The sequence below is a fragment of the Ambystoma mexicanum genome, chromosome 3q (genome assembly GCF_040938575.1).
Source record: "Ambystoma mexicanum isolate Mex_15411 chromosome 3q, UKY_AmexF1_1, whole genome shotgun sequence".
Lineage (NCBI taxonomy): Eukaryota > Metazoa > Chordata > Amphibia > Caudata > Ambystomatidae > Ambystoma > Ambystoma mexicanum.
In genome coordinates this window covers 1,025,053,475-1,025,059,474 of record NC_090926.1, presented here as the reverse complement: position 1 = coordinate 1,025,059,474, position 6,000 = coordinate 1,025,053,475, and the positions used below count along the sequence as shown (strand labels likewise).

The following is a 6,000-nucleotide window of genomic DNA, read 5'->3' as shown; positions in this document are numbered from 1 at the left end:
TCCCTCTTTGGGCGGTCCCGTTTCGCAGCCTCCTCCTGCTACCTCAGAAGCAGCCCGCCCCTGATTCCGCCCACCTGGAGAACTTCCGGGTCAGAACAAGGAAACCCTCCCCCACAGAGCACTGCCGAAGGTAGCGACTAGGTCCCATCGGAAAAATAGACCATAGCAACGGCCCGCCCACTCTTCTTCACGTGACTTTCACGTCATCATTATGATTTTTCCGGAGCAATGAAACGGTTCCCGAGCAATTTCAGTGAGCGCTGAGCGGGATACGGGAAGGCTGTGGCTGCGGGTGCAATTGGGCATTTTCTTCAGGATACCGAAACGCTTCTGCAAGACCCCGGAGCGTCCGACTTCGTCTTGTCCCTCATCATTTTTCTGAGCGGGAACCGGGAAGGCATTGGCTACCAGCCTGCAAGACCAGCAGCAATCCGTGTGCTCTTAGTTGGCTGAGAACACAATTTGCATTTTCTTCGTGATACCGTGCACGTTCCTGCAAGACAACAGGTTGAGACGGGCAGCGGAAAATTACATTTGCTTTAAAAATCATGTTCAGCTCGGGTCTGGAGGGAGGGATAGGGACAGTGGTGAGTCTTGAGGGAGGGTTGGGGTACAGTGGTGTTGGTCTGGAGGGAGGGATAGGGACACAGGTGTGGGTCTGGAGGGAGGCATCTGGGCAGTGGTGTGGATCTGGAGAGAGGGATAGGGACAGTGGTGTGAGTCTGGGGGGAGGGTTGGGTACAGTGGTGTCGGTCTGTGGGTTTGGGGCAGTGGTGTGGGTAGGGAGGGATAGGGACACAGGTGTGGGTCTGAAGGGTGGGATCGGGGCAGTGGTGTGGATCTGGAGAGGGATAGGGACAGTGATGTGGGTCTGGAGGGAGGGTTGGGGCACATTGTTGTGGGTCTGGAGGGAGGGTTGGGGCACATTAATGTGGGTCTGGAAGGAGGATCGGGGCACATTGTGGGTCTGGAGGGAGGGATAGGGGCACAGTGGTGTGGGTCTGGTGCGTGGGATAGGGGCACAGTGGTGTGGGTCTGGAGGGAGGGTTGGGGCACATTGGTGTGGGTCTGGAGGGAGGGATAGGGGCACATTGGTGTGGATCTGGAGGGAGGGATAGGGGCACATTGGTGTGGGTCTAGTGTGAGGGATAGGGACACTGGTGTGGGTCTAGTGTGAGGGATAGGGACACTGGTGTGGGTCTGGTGCAAGGGATAGGGACACAGTGGTGTGGGTCTGGAGGGATAGGGACACAGTGGTGTGTGTCTGGAGGGAGGGATGGGGCACATTGGTCTGTGTCTGGGGAGGGATGGTTCATCCAGGTGTGGATCTGGAGGGATTGATTGAGTGACTGTGGCATCTTGGCGGGGTCTGCAATGGATGGGGGCACATTGGTGTGCGTCTGGATGGAGGGTTGGGGTACAGTGGTATGGGTCTGGAGGGAGGGTTGGGACACAGTGGTGTGGGTCTGGAGGGAGGGATAGGGACACAGTGGTGTGGGTCTGGAGGGAGGGTTGGGGTACAGTTGTGTGGGTCTGGAGGGATAGGGACACAGTGGTGTGGGTCTGGAGGGAGGGATAGGGACACGGTGGGGTGGGTCTGGACGGAGGGTTGGGGTACAGTGGTATGGGTTTGGAAGGAGGGATAGGGACACAGTGGTGTGGGTCTGGAGGGAGGGTTGGGGTACAGTGGTGTGGCTCTAGAGAGAGGGTTGGGGTACCGTGGTGTGCATCTGAAGGGAAGGATAGGGGCACATTGTGGGTCTGGAGGGAGGGATAGGGGCACATTGTGGGTCTGGAGGGAGGGATAGGGACAGTGGTGTGGGTCTGGAGGGAGGGTTGAGGTACAGTTGTGTGGGTCTCGAGGGAGGGATAGGGACACAGTGGTGTGAGTCTGGCAGGAGGGATAGGGACACAGTGGTGTGGGTATGGAGGGAGGGATGGGGGCACATTGGTCTGTGTCTGGGGGAGGGTTGGTTCATCCAGGTGTGGATCTGGAGGGCAGGATGGGGGCATCTTGCCTTGTGGATGGAGTGACGGTGGCATCTTGGTGGGGTCTGCAATGGATGGGGGCACATTGGTGTTGGTCTGGGACATCTGTTGGTCTGGATGGTGGGATGGGGCATCCTGGTGTGGGTGGGATGGGGACATCTGTGTGCCCCTGGGGGGTGGGATGGGGCCTCTTGGTGCGGCTCTGTAGGGAGGGATGGGACATCTTGGTGAGGCTCTGGAGGAAGTGATGGAGGCACATTGGTGTCTGTTTGATGGTAGGGGTGGGGCACATTGGTGTGGGGAAGGAATGGGGCACCTTGGTGTGGGTCTGGGAAGGGAGGGATGGGGCATCCATGTTTGGGTTGGATGGGGGCATCAGTGTGGGTCTGGAGTGAGGGCATGGGGGCACATTGGTCTGGGTTTGATGGGAGGGATGGGGCACATTGGTGTGGGTCTGGAGGGAGGGATGGTGGCATCTTGGTGGGGTCTGCAATGGATGGGGGCACATTGGTGTCGGTCTGAAACAGGTATGGGGCATCTGTTTGTCTGGAGGGTGGCATGGGTCATATTGGTGTGGATGGGGGCACATTGATGTGGGTTTGATGGGAGGGATGGGGTTGTTAGGCAAGATTTGGAGCAATACCATTTGGGGGCACTACAATGGGAACCCAACCTTTGGTATACGTCTGTACTAAACGGGTTGGTAGTGTGGCTGAGCAGCCAGGCGTATCTCGAGAGGGGTCAGTGTGAGCAGTAGGGTAGTTACACAGAGACTCACAGTGACAAGTATCCAAATAAACACTTACACTCAAGGTTTCTTGATTAAACAATTATTAATTTTGTTAACAGTTTGTTTGAATAACTCTTCTTCAGAAGGGGCAATATATAGTAACACACAAATACACTCCAATATACACACTCTTAGTTTCTCTAAATCAGCAAGTACCCATTTGGGATGGCGCACACAATTCCTACACCCTCAGGTGACTTAAATAATTAGGACACTGTGGACATTAATATATCACTGGTACATTTAGAGCAATACTGAGATAAGTGTTAAAGTAAAAGAGTTTTCAGAATACAACAAGAGATCACACAAATATTCTGAAACGGGTAAGTACTTTTGAACCCCCCCACTGCAAACTGACTTAACCCTTTCCTGGAAGGAAGGTTAAGACACACAAGCAGAGGAGAGAAGAGTCATTCAGGGAGCCAGGCCAGCCAAAGCCAATTGGGCAAAAGTCAAGGGGAGCTGAAGCACTTCTTGCAGGTAAGTAAGTCTTGCACAATGTTTTAGAAGTATTTGTAGAAACAGAAGAATTAATGTAGGACCACAAGCTGTTAGACTTGTGAGGTGTAGAAGATGCAAGCAATGGTGTTGGTCGGGAGGAATGAGGGGATTGTGTGTGAGAAGGGAGGCATAGGACACATTGGTGTGAGTCTGGTCTGGAGGGAGAGATGGGTGTTCATTGGTCGGGGTAGGGATAGGGGCATCTTGCTGTGTGGAGGGAGGATGGGGCATCATGGTATAGTTCTTGAGGAAGTGATTGGGCATCTTGGCAGAGTCTGGATCAGAGCAGGGGCATCATTGACCTGGAATGGATGGACAGGGAATATGATGGGGCATGTCAGGGAATGATGGAGCATGTGGGTCTGAGTGAGGGCTGGAGCACTCTGTTGGGAAGGAAGGGGCCATCTGGGTGTGAATGGAGGGAATGGGGTATGTATGTCTAGAGAGAAGGATGTTGGTTTATGGGAGGGGTGGGAGCATGTGTGTGTCAAAGGGATGGGGGTAATCGGGTGTGGGTACAGAGAGAGGGCGGATGGCGCCATCTGAGTGTGAGTCTGGAGGTAGAGGTGAAGCATATGGGTGTGGCTCTGAGAGGTGGAGCTTCTCGGTGTAGGTATGGAGGGACGGATGTTGGTGTCTTTGTGTGGGTTCCGAGGGAGGGATGGTGGCATGTGGGTTGGGAGGGAGGTGGCATTTGAATCTGGAACGCGTGTTTGGAAGGAGAATTGGGGTATTTGAGTGTGAATTGGGACATGTAGTGCTTGGGTATCTGCCTGTGAGTGGGGGCATAATGGATCATTAACAGCGGAGCAGCTGGAGGGAGAGCCGTGGGCCTGACCTCGGTTGCATCCCAGACGTGCACACCCATAGCCCATGGCACTTCTCGCAGAGCGTTCCGGGGTGCGTGGCCAACCAGGCACTGCAGAGCAGGGATTCCCTTCCACCGTAGGGGGGTCTGCGGGGACGCCTGGCAGGGTTGGGTTAACCTGCTGGGGATGTCCCCAACCACTCACCGTAAATGGAGCCCCACGCAGCCCCCTCTCCTCTTTGTTTAAACCACGATGGTCTCGGCCGATCTAGTCAGGGCGCTGGGCTGTCTCGCCACAGGTGGCGCTGCCTCCCCCCGGCCTCTCCTGCACTGGCAGTGTCAGGCTGACGTCTGGAACAAAAAAAAAGTTACCTGTGACTTTTGGCAGTGGATCACTCGGCTCACGTGTCGATGAAGAATGCAGCTTGCTGTGAGAATTGGTGTGCGTTGCAGGACACATTGATCAACACTTCGATTGCACCATGCGGCCCCGGGTTCCTCCCCTGGCTACACCTGTCTGGGGTTTGCTTGTACATCAATTGCCCCGGGGTTCTCTCCTAGGAGCATGGCTGGGGCTGTCGCATGGACCCCGTTCCCTTCGTCCCCCTTAGGTCAGACCCCGATCAGCACCATTGCAGGATCCCTGGATCTGGCGCGCAGGTCCATTGCCGGTGCATCTTGGCCTCCCCAGTTTCCCTGCTTCATGCAAGTTTCAGGGCGGTCGGCTGGCTGACCCGCCCCGGATGTGGTGGTGGTGGCGGCGGCAGCGGGCCTGAAAAAAGTCTTGTGCCCCTTCACCTTACCCCAGGGCACCTGGCGATGCTCTGTGGCTGTCTGTGGTGTCCCACGGCTACCGGCGCAGGATGGCCATGTGGGCTTCGGCCGCAGATCAGGACAGCACACAATCTGCTGCGCCAGAGGCACAGGGCTGGGTCAACCTCCCGTACGGGCCTGAGAGCCAGCTGCGCCAAGCTTTGTGCTCCCCCTGAGTAAGGCCTCAGATCAGACGTGGGGACCTGCTGAATATAAGCATATTACCAAGCGGAGGAAAAGAAACTAACCAGGATTCCCTCAGTAGCAGCCATCGAAGAGGGAAGAGCCCAGCGCCGAATCCCAGTTCAGCGGCAGGCGTGGGAAATGTGGCGTACAGAAGACCAACTCCCCGGCATCGCTCAGGGGGTTAAGTCCTTCTGATCGAGTCTCACCCTGCGTACGATTTTAGGTCGGTAGCGGGCTCTGGGGCGCCGGGATCAGGTCTTCCTGGAGTCAGGTTGCTTGGGAATGCATCCCAAAGCATGTGGTAAACTCCATGTAAGGCTAAATACGGCAGCGAGACCGATGGCTAACAAGTACCATAAGGAAAAGTTGAAAAGAACTTTGAAGAAAGAGTTCAAGAGGGCGTGAAACTGTTGAGGTAAACTGGTGGGGTCTGTGCAGTCCGCCTGCAGGATTCAACACAGCAGGCAGGTCGGTCACCTGGAACAGTGGATGCCCTCGTGGCACTGCGGCCCAGGCAGACCCAGCACCCGCAGGGCGCATTTCCTCTGTGGCTGTGCACGGCGACCGGCTGGGAAGGCCCCGGAGGGCAGGTGGCTCTCTGCTCCAGCAGCGAGTGGTGCAGCCCCCTGACAGCAGTTTTGATGTGTCTGCAGGGCCGAGGGAAATTGACCGCTGCCGTGCCCTTCTCCGTCAACCGTCCTGGCCCCTCTTGGGGGTCGCCAGGGCAGCGACGGGAGACAGGGCTGCTGATGCGACTGTGGTGGACAGCCCTCAGTGCGCCCAACCACATCTTGTCGCTGGGCGGGGAGGCTCACAAAGGGCGCCAGGGGTCCGAGGGGATGGCGGTTAACCACCCAACCTGTCTTGAAACACGGGCCAAGAAGTTTTAACACGTGCGCAAGTCGAAGGGCCG

The 6,000-nt window shown here is 56.5% G+C and overlaps 1 pseudogene; it reads left to right on the top strand.

The window, feature by feature from the left end:
• The first annotated feature begins 4,464 nt into the window (after positions 1-4,464).
• Positions 4,465-4,615, top strand: LOC138448139 (5.8S ribosomal RNA; annotated as a pseudogene).
• The last annotated feature ends 1,385 nt before the right edge of the window (positions 4,616-6,000 follow it).